The sequence below is a fragment of the Paroedura picta genome, chromosome 17 (genome assembly GCF_049243985.1).
Source record: "Paroedura picta isolate Pp20150507F chromosome 17, Ppicta_v3.0, whole genome shotgun sequence".
Lineage (NCBI taxonomy): Eukaryota > Metazoa > Chordata > Lepidosauria > Squamata > Gekkonidae > Paroedura > Paroedura picta.
Genome location: NC_135385.1, coordinates 21,949,101 through 21,963,302, shown reverse-complemented (window position 1 = coordinate 21,963,302; position 14,202 = coordinate 21,949,101). Strand labels below are relative to the sequence as shown.

General features: G+C 50.3%; 1 long non-coding RNA gene across 1 annotated transcript; it reads right to left on the bottom strand.

The window, feature by feature from the left end:
- Positions 1 to 186: 186 nt before the first annotated feature.
- LOC143827260 (uncharacterized) lies at positions 187 to 11,493 on the bottom strand. The gene is made up of 2 exons (XR_013227230.1): positions 10,828 to 11,493; positions 187 to 1,974 (listed from the first exon to the last, which is right to left on the bottom strand). It is a non-coding gene; the product is annotated as an uncharacterized LOC143827260 (long non-coding RNA).
- Positions 11,494 to 14,202: the final 2,709 nt, after the last annotated feature.

Below are 14,202 nucleotides of genomic sequence, written 5' to 3'. Positions count from 1 at the left end.
CTTAGACAGATTCTGCCCCCACTACTATTTCTGCCATGATACAAAACAGTGCATTTGCTTGTTAAATACCTGGATTTGCACAGATGGCACAGGGAACTTCCTTGCAAACATCCAAGTGGGAGGAGTGTTGAAAAAGGACTGAACAGTAGCTGTGGTATACCTGTCAGAAAACACACAATGCATGTATACGCAACATTTGTTTTTAAACAAAGAGACTCAATACATCAGTTAATAGACAAAGACATCACTCAATATACAGAAAATATACAGAAAACTCATGAGAACATATGGACAGCAGAGGAACAGAGGCAGAATCTGGCTAAGTCCACTGTTACTCGTGTGTAGGAGAGAAAATGCTATTTCTCTCCTACACACGAGTAAGAGTGGACTTAGCTAGCAACACAGCAGAGGAACAGAGGCAGAATCTGGCTAAGTCTGATCTTACTCGTGTGTAGGGAAGAAAAAGAACAAGATGGTGTTTCTCCTACACACGAGTAAGAGCAGACTTAGCCAGATTCTGCCTCCATTCCTTCCTCTGCCATTGTGTTGCAAAACACTGCTACACAATTTAGAACACAACCCTAGCTGTGCTAAACCTATTAGAAAAAACACACAATACATCTCTACCCACCATTTCTTTTTAAACAAACATACCCGAGACATCAGTCAATATACAGAAAGCACATCATCAAACTGAAGTCCTGTTCAGTTGGACAATGCCACCTGAGGGCTCCCCTGCACCATCTTCCTCTCTCCTCTGCCATTGTGTTGCAAAACACTGCTACACAATTTAGAACACAACCCTAGCTGTGCTAAACCTATTAGAAAAAACACACAATACATCTCTACCCACCATTTCTTTTTAAACAAACACACCCGAGACATCAGTCAATATACAGAAAGCACATTCATCAAACTGAAGTCCTGTTCAGTTGGACAATGCCACCTGAGGGTTCCCCTGCACCATCTTCCTCTCTCCCACACACTACTAAGACTGGACACTGGACTTAGCCACATCCTGCCCCCATTCCGTCCTCTGCCATAATACAAAACAGTGCATTTGCCTGTTAATACCTGGATGTGCACAGTTGGCACAGGGAGCCTTGCTTCCAAACTTCTACCTGTCAGAAAAAAACACCCACCATTTGTTTTTAAAGAAAGACACCCAATACATCATTTAATACACAGAAACATCAATATACAGAAAGGTAATTCGTCAGACAGAACCAAGTCTTGTGTGTTGTTCCGTTGCACGTAGTCCTGTTCAATGCTGCTGGACAGAAAGAAAGGCAGAAACTCAGCATCACACTTATGTCAAATTCCTCTAATTTCGTTGGGAAATGCATTTGCTCATGAGAAGACACAGCAGTGTTTTGCAACACAGCACAGGAAGAGAGGCAGAATCTGGCTAAGTCCACTCTTACTCGTGTGTAGGAGACAAACACCATTTTCTCTCCTACACACGAGGAAGAGTGGACTTAGCCAGATTCTGCCTCTCTTCCTGTGCTGTGTTGCTGGCTAAGTCTGGTCTTACTCGTGTGTAGGGGACAAAAAGAACAAGATGGTGTTTCTCTCCTACACACGAGTAAGAGCAGACTTAGCCACATTCTGCCTCCATTCCTTCCTCTGCATTTGTGGATCTGCACAGATGGCTCACGGACTCTTCAGTAGCTTCCAAGTCGGACGAGTCTTCAAAAGGACCTAACGGTAGCTACACAGTACAGAAGAGAACCCTAGCTGTGCTAAACCTGTTAGAAAAAACACACAACACAAACACACCCAAGACATCACTTAATATTCAGAGACGTCACTCAATATACAAAAAGCACATTCATCGAACTGAAGTCCTGCTCGGTTGCCACTCGGAGATCTTCCTCACACATCCCTGGTCGACACAGCTGTGCCAGCAGCCCCCTCTAGGAGCCAACCAAGTCTTGTGTGTTGTTCCGTTGCACGGAGTCCCCTTCAATGCTGCTGGAAAGAAAGCAACAAAGGCAGAAACTCAGCATTACAGTTCACTGGTCTTCGAGGGGGTTTCATTGACTCTTGTAGGTTGCTGATGTTGGGAGGGGGTGTAAGGAGTCCATTTTAACACAATTGTACAACAAAACACTGGTGCCCAAAGTATTCTCTCAATGGTTGGGAAATGCATGTGCTCATGAGAAGATACAGCACTGTTACAGCAGAGGGACAGAGGCAGAATCTGGCTAAGACTGGTCTTACTCGTGTGTAGGAGAGAAGAAGATGCTGTCCCTCTGCACCATCTTCTTCTCTCCTACACACGAGTAAGACCAGACTTAGCCAGATTCTGCCTCCATTCCTTCTTCTGCCGTGTTGCAAAACCGTACATTCGCTTGTTAATACCTGGATCTGCACAGAGCAGGTTAAAGTCAGCACCTTGTTGTATGGTACAGCCTACAAGAAATATGGTTCCAGAAATGAACAATGGCCTTTTGGGAACCCCTTGGGGCTTACCTGTGCATTCCAACATATTCAAGCACTCTTCCTGGGCTGGTGTTGGGACCCACACGGGCCCAGGGGATCCCTCGGTCCCGCCAGGACGCTGGCACCCCAGCAAGCAGGAAGGCTCACATTGCAATCCCTGCCTGGAAACCGGGTGTGCGGGGGTGGATTTCGGGAGGAGAATACGAACTGGGCATGAGGCGGAAGGAGACCCCCCCCCCCACAGCTGCTCTAGAGCAGAAAACAAAAATAAAGCCGTTCCCCCCCCCCTCTCTGCTGGAACCTGCAGCTATTATGGTGGCTCAACAAAAATGGAGTCCAAAAGCACCTTTAAGTCCAGCAGAGACTTCTGCAAGGCCTGAGCTTTGGTGGGCAGGCACTCATCCTCCGACCACGTGGAGCGGGGATCAGGAGAGTGCACGGACAGAGAAAAGGACAAATCGGTGGCAAAATGGTAAACTGTGTCATCATATCCAAATCAAGCCATATGGTAATTCTGTGCTAAAACAACGAATCAGTCCTTTTGAGTTCTGGTGTAGCACAAAAAAACATTGGAGAGATAAAACTGTCCCTGTTAGGACGTCATGGCAGACGCTGTCCCAGTTGCGAAAAGAACGAGCAGAGACTGGGTGCTGGCCCCCTCCGTCTCCCCCCAAGCGTGGGAGCTCCCCTGCAAGCGACAAACCGCCCGGGCCAGTTATCCTGTCCTGAGACCAGAGAGTTGAATTCAGAATGACACTACATATCACCACCATCACATTGCAGTCACATTGTCCCAAATAAAATAAAAAGAAGAGGGGATTGTAAGGAATGTGGCTTTAAGAGTTGAATGAGCTTAGCGTGCACAGTGAGATAAAAAATGCATGTCCTTGTTGAGTCCTGGGGATGCCATTGTTTTGTATGTTGTAATAAACTTGCCTTTCTGCACACTCTCTGTCTGGTCTGTTCTTGAAGTTCCTTTGCAATAAAACTGCCCCTGTGAGGTCTCTTAGTGAACGTCCCGGAAGGCTGAATATTCCCCTCCAGGTTTCTCAGGCCTGTGATGTTTGATGTCCGACTCGTGCCCGTTAATTCTTGGGTGGAGGGTTTGACCCCTTTGCCCTGCCTAGTGAACTCAGGGGCACGGTTGGCATTTAAGAGCATAGACATTATTAGAAGAGACACGTGTGCACAGCCTTCGATGGAGTAAGTGACAACGGGTCCAGTGATTGGCGCGTGTGTGGCAACAAAGTTGGCATCTGGGTTTGCTGCCAGCTCTGGTACCAGTGGAGAGGTTCACACTTAGAGGTTCACATTTAGGTGTTGCCTTGTTGTGGGCATGGGGCTGTTTGAGGTGGGGAGGGGGGGGTGGTCTGTGTGCAAGAAAAGGTTTGCCCCCCAGAACTTGGGAAAGAGAACCATCCGTTATAACAGGGGTAGTCAACCTGTGGATCTCCAGATGTTCATGGACTACAATTCCCATAAGTCCCAGCCAGCGTTTTCTGGCAGGGGCTCATGGGAATAGTAGTCCATGAACATCTGGAGGACCACAGGTTGACTACCCCTGTGTTATAAGACACAGATGAAGCGCCAAACTGTTTGGAATTGAGAACTACATGGAACCACTGGGGGTGTTCTGTTATTGTCCCTTTTGCGCCAGTCTTCCAGCAAGATGACCCTTGGTTTTGTTGATCTGCTTCTCAACCTCACTGCTTGGGTACCCCAGTTCCCAGAAGGTTTGTTGCGGATCCTTCCAGTGGGAATGTCTGTCTGCGGGATCGGAGCGGATGCAGGTGAAATGTAGAGCCCGCCTGTATGCTATGGATTGTTTGGTAGGTCTACGATGGTGGCCGGAGGCCCGCGGGCACATTTGCCGGTCGGTAGGCTTTTGATACAAGGTAATCTCTAGACATCCATTGTTTATTTTTGCAGTAGTGCCCAGAAAATTTATTTCTTGTGTAGATCAGTTCATTGTCAGGTCAATGGTGGGGTGGAAGGCGTCGCATGCCTGGGGGAAGGGGTCCAGGCTTCTCGACCGTGTGTCCAGACGATACAAATGTCATCCAGGAATCGCAGGTATAAGAGAGGGGTGAGCATTTGGGCTTTTAGGAAGCGATGCTCCAGGACTGCCATTCAGATGTTGGCCTGCTGTGCGCCCCTGCAGGTGCCCACGGCCGTACCGCTGTTCCGGAGGAACAAGTTGCCCCACATCTGAAGTGTTACGGGCGGGAACAACACGGCAGCGTTTACTGGCCGAGTCGGCTGTGGTCTTCTTAGAAACTGTCCTCCTCGTGGCTTGTGATACCACTTACATGGGGGCGAAAACAGTATTCTCAGGAAGGTTGTTCAAAGATTGTATTTTCCTCAGAGAGTCTGTGGTGTCGCAAACATAAATAGGAGCGTTCCTGGCAGAGGGTCATAGAACAGGGTCCATGTAGCCATATGCCCCCCTGGTGAGAGCGTTTATACCTGACACGATCGTGCATCCTGGGGTGCCAGATGTTGGGAACATAATAAAAGGTACCCGGGTAAGGGTGTGTCTTTGGTGTGTCTGAAAGGAGCTCTTTGTGAATGTGGGGGGGGAATTCCTTGATAGTTTTGTGCAGTCCTTTTTCATATTCCTGAGTGTGGTCTGAGTCGGGTTGTTTGTAAAAGGTGGCACTTGAGAGCTGTCTTTGAGCCTCCAGGCTGTTGTCCAGTCTGTTCATGCTGACAGCAGCTCCTCCTTTGTCTGCCTCTGTAATTATTATATTTGTATTGTGCCTAAGGCCTTCGATGGCCTTCCTTTAAGCATAGCTGCTATTCTGCCATGTGCAATGTTTTTGGGTGATCACATCGGTTTGGACCCTTCGGCGGAAGCAGGGTATAGAGAAGTCTGGTGGGGCTTTGCGACCCTCTGGGGGGAGCCTCTTCCCTCACAGTGTTGTTTCATTGGTATGTGGTGGTCAGCATCCCCTCCTTCGGCGGATCAGAGGGACGGCGGGTTTTCTCCAGTAGATGCTGTGATGCCGTGGTGTGCAGATTTTGTCTGTTCTCGCTCGTCCTGTTCATGCGTATGTCGAAATGTGACCTCTAGGCATAAACGTTGCAAGAATGCCTCCAAGACGGCACGGGACCATCTCTGCGAATTCGCCGGGCCAGAAGGATAGTCCACGTGAGAGAACTGAATGCTCTGCAGGACGGAGGCTGTGCCATGACAGATCGACAACAGTGCTGGAGGAGTTCTTGTTTCCAGTATCGTCTGCCTTTAGGTTGCATAGTTCTTTAAAAGCTTGTGTTGTTTCAGTAAATTCCAACTGAGTGTTATAGATGGCTTGTCTTCTTTCGTGGGAATCTTGCCAAGTGGGTCGATTCCTTGTAGGACTGTCCAGTTCAGAAAGTTTCTCCTTGAACAACTTTTCTTTGTAGTACAGGCCACGGATCGGATCCTCGGGTCCTTCCTTGGAGACTGTGACACAGAGCTTTTCTGCATAGTCCTTAAGGTAAGTGGATTGCAGCGGATTCGTAATCCACAGTCCTTTAGGTATCATGGTCAGGCGTTTGCATTTAGTAAGAAAGGAAATATCAGTCTGTAGCTGTGCAAGTTTCTTCATAAGGTGGAGGGAGTTTCATTCCAAGCGGCTAAATTTGGTGCCTTCATACAGGTAGATTCAAGTGGGCAGCTGTGCTGGCCCGAAAACTCCACTGATTTAACTCTTTTTATATATATATATATATATATATATATATATATATATATATATATATATATATATATATATATATATATATCTGCATTCTTATGTGTCTTGTTCCATTCTTTGTGCAGGAATGTTCCTGCACACGAAAGCTCATGCCTTTAATAAATCTTTCTCGGGCTTTCAGGTGCTGTTGGACTCAATGTTTGCTGTGCTACTTCAGACCAACACACCTACCTGAAGTAGCACAACGGAAATTGAGTCCAATAGGACCTTAAAAGACCAAGAAAGATTAATTCAAGGCGTGAGCTTTTGTGTGTAGACAAAATGGAACAAGACTCATAAGAGTATAGATATATACAAGAGTTTTAATCAGGGGAGCTTTGAAGCCAGCACGGCTGCCCACTTGAATCTATCTTTATGGAAGGCACCACCTTTAGCCGCTTGGAATGGGATTCCCATTGCCTGACAAAGAAACTTGCACAGGTACAGGCGGATATTTACTTTCTTACCGAATGCAAATGCTTGGTCATGATACCTAAAGGACTGAGAATTCAGAATCCACTGAAATCCACTTACCCTACGGAATCTGCAGAAAAGTTTCGTGTCACATTCTCCAAGGAACAACCCGAGCACCCAATCCGTGGCCTGTAGTACAAACAGAAGCTGCTCATGGGGAAACTGTGTGAACTGGACAGTTCTACAACGAATCGAGCCACTTGGCAAGATTCCCACGAACGAAGACAAGCCGTCTAGGACTCCGAGTTGGATTTACTGAAACAATTATGCAGTATAAAGGCAGACGATACTGGAAACAAGAACTCCTCCAGCACTGTTGTCGATCTGTCATGGCACAGCCTCCGTCCTGCAAAGCATTCAGTTCTCTCACGTGGACTATCCTTCTGGCCTGGAAAATTCACAGAGATGGTCCCGTGCCGTCTTGGAGGCATTCTTGCAACGTTTATGCCTGGAGGTCACATTTCGACATACACATGAACAGGACAAGCGAGAACAGACAAAATCTGCACACCACCGCATCACAGCATCTACTGGAGAAAACCCGCCGTCCCTCTGATCCGCCGAAGGAGGGGATGCTGACCACCACATACCAATGAAACAACACTGTGAGGGAAGAGGCTCCCCCCAGAGGGTCGCAAAGCCCCACCAGACTTCTCTATACCCTGCTTCCGCCGAAGGGTCCAAACCGATGTGATCACCCAAAAACATTGCACATGGCAGAATAGCAGCTATGCTTAAAGGAAGGTCATCGAAGGCCTTAGGCACAATACAAATATAATAATTACAGAGGCAGACAAAGGAGGAGCTGTTGTCACCATGAACAGACTGGACAACAGCCTGGAGGCTCAAAGACAGTTCTCAAATGCCACCTTTTACAAACAACCCGACTCAGACCACACTCAGGAATATGAAAAAGAACTACACAAAACTATCAAGGAATTCCCCCCACACATTCACAAAGAGCTCCTTTCAGACACACCAAAGACACACCCTTACCCGGGTACCTTTTATTATGTTCCCAACATCTGGCACCCCAGGATGCACGATCGTGTCAGGTATAAACGCTCTCACCAGGGGGGCATATGGCTACATGGACCCTGTTCTATGACCCTCTGCCAGGAACGCTCCTATTTATGTTTGCGACACCACAGACTCTCTGAGGAAAATATAATCTTTGAACAACCTTCCTGAGAATACTGTTTTCGCCCCCATGTAAGTGGTATCACAAGCCACGAGGAGGACAGTTTCTAAGAAGACCACAGCCGACTCGGCCAGTAAACGCTGCCGTGTTGTTCCCGCCCGTAACACTTCAGATGTGGGGCAACTTGTTCCTCCGGAACAGCGGTACGGCCGTGGGCACCTGCAGGGGCGCACAGCAGGCCAACATCTGCATGGCAGTCCTGGAGCATCGCTTCCTAAAAGCTCAAATGCTCACCCCTCTCTTATACCTGCGATTCCTGGATGACATTTGTATCGTCTGGACACATGGTCGAGAAGCCCTGGACCCCTTCCCCCAGGCATGCGACGCCTTCCACCCCACCATTGACCTGACAATGAACTGATCTACACAAGAAATAAATTTTCTGGGCACTACTGCAAAAATAAACAATGGATGTCTAGAGATTACCTTGTATCAAAAGCCTACCGACCGGCAAATGTGCCCGCGGGCCTCCGGCCACCATCGTAGACCTACCGAACAATCCATAGTATACAGGCGGGCTCTACATTTCACCTGCATCCGCTCCGATCCCGCAGACAGACATTCCCACTGGAAGGATCCGCAACAAACCTTCTGGGAACTGGGGTACCCAAGCAGTGAGGTTGAGAAGCAGATCAACAAAACCAAGGGTCATCTTGCTGGAAGACTGGCGCAAAAGGGACAATAACAGAACACCCCCAGTGGTTCCATGTAGTTCTCAATTCCAAACAGTTTGGCGCTTCATCTGTGTCTTATAACACAGGGGTAGTCAACCTGTGGTCCTCCAGATGTTCATGGACTACTATTCCCATGAGCCCCTGCCAGAAAACGCTGGCTGGGACTTATGGGAATTGTAGTCCATGAACATCTGGAGATCCACAGGTTGACTACCCCTGTTATAACGGATGGTTCTCTTTCCCAAGTTCTGGGGGGCAAACCTTTTCTTGCACACAGACCACCCCCCCCTCCCCATCTCAAACAGCCCCATGCCCACAACAAGGCAACATCTAAATGTGAACCTCTAAGTGTGAACCTCTCCACTGGTACCAGAGCTGGCAGCAAACCCAGATGCCAACTTTGTTGCCACACACACGCCAATCACTGGACCCGTTGTCACTTACTCCATCGAAGGCTGTGCACACGTGTCTCTTCTAATAATGTCTATGCTCTTAAATGCCAACCGTGCCCCTGAGTTCACTAGGCAGGGCAAAGGGGTCAAACCCTCCACCCAAGAATTAACGGGCACGAGTCGGACATCAAACATCACAGGCCTGAGAAACCTGGAGGGGAATATTCAGCCTTCCGGGACGTTCACTAAGAGACCTCACAGGGGCAGTTTTATTGCAAAGGAACTTCAAGAACAGACCAGACAGAGAGTGTGCAGAAAGGCAAGTTTATTACAACATTCAAAACAATGGCATCGCCAGGACTCAACAAGGACATGCGTTATATATCTATGCACACTAAGTATATTCAACTCTTATAGCCACATTCCGTACAATCCCCTCTTCTTTTTATTTTATTTGGGACAATGTGACTGTAATGTGATGGTGGTGATATGTAGTGTCATTCTGAATTCAACTCTCTGGTCTCAGGACAGGATAACTGGCCCGGGCGGCTTGTCGCTTGCAGGGGAGCTCCCATGCTTGGGGGGAGATGGAGGGGGCCAGCACCCAGTCTCTGCTCGTTCTTTTCGCAACTGGGAAAGCGTCTGCCATGACGTCCTAACAGGGACAGTTTTATTTCTCCAATGTTTTTTTGTGCTACACCAGAACTCAAAAGGACTGATTCGTTGTTTTAGCACAGAATTACCATATGGCTTGATTTGGATATGATGACACAATTTACCACATTGCCACCGATTTGTCCTTTTCTCTGTCCATGCACTCTCCTGATCCCGGCTCCACGTGGTCGGAGGATGAGTGCCTGCCCACCAAAGCTCAGGCCTTGCAAAAGTCTCTGCTGGACTTAAAGGTGCTTTTGGACTCCATTTTTGTTGAGCCTCCATAATAGCTGCAGGTCCCAGCAGAGGGGGGGGGGGGGAACGGCTTTATTTTTGTTTTCTGCTCCAGAGCAGCTGTGGGGGGGGGGGTGGTCTCCTTCCGCCTCATGCCCAGTTCGTATTCTCCTCCCGAAATCCACCACCGCACACCCGGGTTCCAGGCAGGGATTGCAATGTGAGCCTCCCTGCTTGCTGGGGTGCCACCCTCCTGGCGGGCCCGAGGGATCCCCTGGGCCCGTGTGGGTCCCAACACCAGCCCAGGAAGAGTGCTTGAATATGTTGGAATGCACAGGTAAGCCCCAAGGGGTTCCCAAAAGGCCATTGTTCATTTCTGGAACCATATTTCTTCTAGGCGGCACCATACAACAATGGAGGAGGCTAAGAATTCAGGTGCTGACTTTAACCTGCTCTTTGAACCCGGGCAGGGATTGCAACGCGAGCCTCCCTGCTTGCTGGGGTGCCACCCTCCCGGCGGGACCGAGGGATACCCCGTCAGTCCAGCTCAGTCCCCGGGCGGGAGAAAGGGCGGCTTGGAGGGGGTTCCAGGGCACGCCCCCCTGAGCTCCCTGCCCGCCCCAGATCTCCCGGGGAGGACTTGGCAACTATAGTGTATGGGCAGAGGGGGTGGTGGACCCTGTGGGTTTCACTGGGGTTGCCACCATCCCGGCCGTGGCTGGAGGACCGCCATTCCCGCTGACCCGAAAGGCCGCTGGGGAAGACGGCCTCCAGGCCGACACGGCTGCCCACTTGGGCCTATTCTGAGGGCGACCCCAAAACCTTTAACCCGAATCACGCGCGGGGGGGGGGGGGGGAGGTGGGCCTAGGGCGTGCACGCGACTCCGGGGTGGCTCCGGATGGACGGGGGGGCTGCGGGGCCTTAGAGGCCGCTTCTGACTCCTCCGCCGCCCGCCCGGAGCCCCTCGGAGCCAATAAACACAAATAAAGAACAATAAGAAGAAACGGCGGACGCGGAGTCGCGCTCGACCTACCTTCCGGAAGTCGCACGCGGCGGAATAGACGCCGTGACCGGAAGAACGGACGTTTTTATATGGCCCCGCCCCCCGCAATCTCAGCCAATCGTGAGGCGTGCTCTAGGCATTCGCCTCGAATGGCGCTGTAATTTCCCTTCCTATTGGTTGGTTTCTTCGTCACTCCAACTTCACCTTTTCCCCCGCCCTTTCTCGCGTCAGCCAATTGAAATCCACGCCATACGCCCTCTCAGCCAATCGCAAGGCGCGGCATTACCAATCACCTCGTGCGACCCCACAAACTCGCTTTCGATTGGCCGGACTCGTCGGACGCCCCACCTCCCCTTTGATTGGATGCCGGAGTGAAAGGCACGTTATTCGTCAGCGGGGCGGAGCTAAGGATTGTGGGTTGTGTAGTCTCCTCCGGGAGACGGAGAATGGACCACGGGTTTTCACGGACGGGAGCAGGACTTCAATTCCCAGCATGCTTTGCTGCCCGACGCCTTGCGCATCCCTAACGATTTTCTCCGGACGTGGTTACAGAAGGATGTCCCGCAACCAACCGCTAAGCGGAACGACTGTGCAGATTGTCTTAGTTTCCGCACGAGTCTCTTTTCCAGTGCACCAAGCCCAAAGAGGCAAGAGAGTAATACAGTTAGTCGCCTCTACATTTCCGCTGCACCATGCCCTAAGAGGCGTGAAAGTAGTACAGCTACTCGCCTCTATATTTCCGGTGCGTGATGGACATCGCTGCGGGTTTCCACTCAGCCTTGGCGCCCCAGCTTTGCATTGCTGGGCAATCTTGCCTCTCCCCTCCTGTACTTCTCCAACCTTACCGGAGGCGAGGGAGGGAGGGAGGAGGCGTGGGGTCTCCTCGCATGCTAAAAGGCTAACAAGTCCCGAAAGTATGCGTTGCCCTATGGAGCGGGCCGCGCTTCTCCGCCGGGGTGGGGCTACAATTCCCAGCATTCTCGGCTGCCCGGCCTAGTGCGCATGACTGAGGACTTTGCGTGAAAAGCGGCGGCTGCCTCCCTTGCATCCGCGTCATTTCCCACTTTGGCCACAAGACGGCAGCCTTTTCTCTCCCTCCTCTCCCCCCCCCCCCCGCCCGTGCTTCTTCCCAGCTGGGCGGAGCATATTCCTATGCAGCCATATTCTGGCCGTCAATGGAGATGCATAGCAGGTGCTGCCGTCTGGCGGACAAACTGGGAAATACGCGGATAATGTGGTCCGCGACTCCCATCCTGTGGCCAGTTTGAGAATTGCAGGAGCAAGACGAGGAAAGGGAGATGGGCTGTCCCGCAACGGCTCAGCTAAGAATGAACAGGCGGTACTGCCGTTTGCAGGACAAATAAAAATAAATAAATAATAGATAAAAGCCCGGAATGGATATACTGCACCAGGGAGCGCTGGCTTCTCCTTGAACCGCGTCATTTCCCAGCCTGGTCATCAGGCAGCAACACCTCCTGCCCCTTTTTATAAGGTGACCAGATTGTCCCACTTTTGGAGGGACATTTGGGGGTACCTTGTAAATTGTACTTATGCTGACATTAAAATATATATATATATATTACAATTCTATTTTTGTATTCTATGAAACTTTTTGTTGCTCCATATAGACCAAATTTTTAATCAAGAACCCCCCCCTGGTTAATGGTGTCCAGCTTTCCCAATGTTAAAATCTGGTCACCTAACCTTTTTAGCTTAGCCACTGATTATTCAATGGGGCCACAAGCGGGTGTGCCTCTTGTCTCATGTTCCTGGTCCTGCAGTTTTCAAACTGGCCAGTTTGGTCGCCAGACGGCAGCACCTCCAATGCATGTCCATTGACGACCAGAATATGCGAAGGATGGGAAATGCTGCCGTCTGGCTGCCAATCTGAGAAATTACGTGGTTAAAGGGGGAACCAGCTGCCTCTCTTCCTGCGAAGTCCCTTGTCATCACACATCAGTTCTCTCAGAACTCTCTCTCAGCCTCACCTCCCTTTCAGGGTGTCTGTTGTGTGGAGAGGAAAGGCGATTGGAAGCCGCTTGCAGACTCCTTCGGGTAGAGAAAAACCTCACAGGGTTGTTGGGGGAAATGACAATATCAAAGGGTTTGCTCCTCCCATCTCCCTAGAGGAAAGAAGGAAGAAAACATGCTAAGTAGACCCTAGCTCTCCAAGCCAGAACTTTCTCTATGTTTCCAGCCTTGCAGGAACGTAGAAAAGTGCAGTCGCTTTTCCACAAAAAGCAAACCCTTCTGTCCCGTTCCAAACGTTGGGGACCTGATAGTTAAGCAAAGAAGCTCTCTGCCCATGTTCAGGCCTCCTGCCTTGGGGTGAACCTGCATGGCTGGGCTGATCTGGAACCCAGAAGCGTCTTCACAGTGTCTTGGTGCTTCCAGCAGCAAGGCCCGGCTAGCCCAGTACCCCCTTGGCCCTGGTGGCCAGCCAGAGTCTTCTGGGAAGCCTGCAAGGGGGTGTCTCATGACCTGAATTTCAAGTCCCCATGTCATCCATCTTTGTTTCCAGTTCCCCCCTTCCAGAGAAACCACCGTTCAGCAGCACGCCCAATAGACAGACCCACCTCCGGATGATGGTTGCCAAGATACCCCCTTGATAAATATCAGGCATGGCTTTGAAAGCTCTTCAGTGTCAGACCTGAATCATGCACATACACACTCACCCCACGTAATGTGATTTGGATTAAGTGCATGGGGTCACCCTCAGGACAGTTGCAATGGCAGCAGGTCCCAGCAGAAGGGAGGCCTGTGGGTGTCTCTGCTCTCTGCAGGCAACAAAGCAAGGCTGGCTTTTCCCAGCCATGGGTTGGAGGGGCAGGCCTTGGCCAGGCAGAGGGTGGTGCTCCCCCCAGTCTGTCTGGTTGACAAGTCCCCCCCCCCACACTCACAGCCCACCTTCTCTGACCCTGCTCTGCTCTCTCCCCTTCAATCTCTGCTCCTCCACATGCAGCCAGCTGAGTGATCTTGGGCTGATCACAGTCCTGATAGAGAGAGACACACAGCTTGGCCACCTCTGTTCTACTCGATACTAAAAACCGGCAGATGTGTGTCGAGCGAACCCAACCTCCCCCACTTTTCTTCTTTACAGTCTAATTCTCCCCTTCCCCAGGCAAAAACCTTCACAGGAAGGGCTCCTCTGCATTTCGGGCTTTGAAATGCTGCGAGGTGGTGGGAAGACGGGAGAGAAAGACAACTTTTCAGATCGGAAAGCCAATCTCTGAACCACCCCCCCCCTCCAAAAAAAAAAAAAGCATGCCTGGCATTTTAAATACCTTGCATACTCCCCCCACCCCAAGCCACCCCAATCCCGGAATGTTTTTAGAAAAGGGAGAGGAGAGGGAAGGAAACAAGCCGAAAGAACGACAGCATCTTAAGCAATCCATACCATCAAAA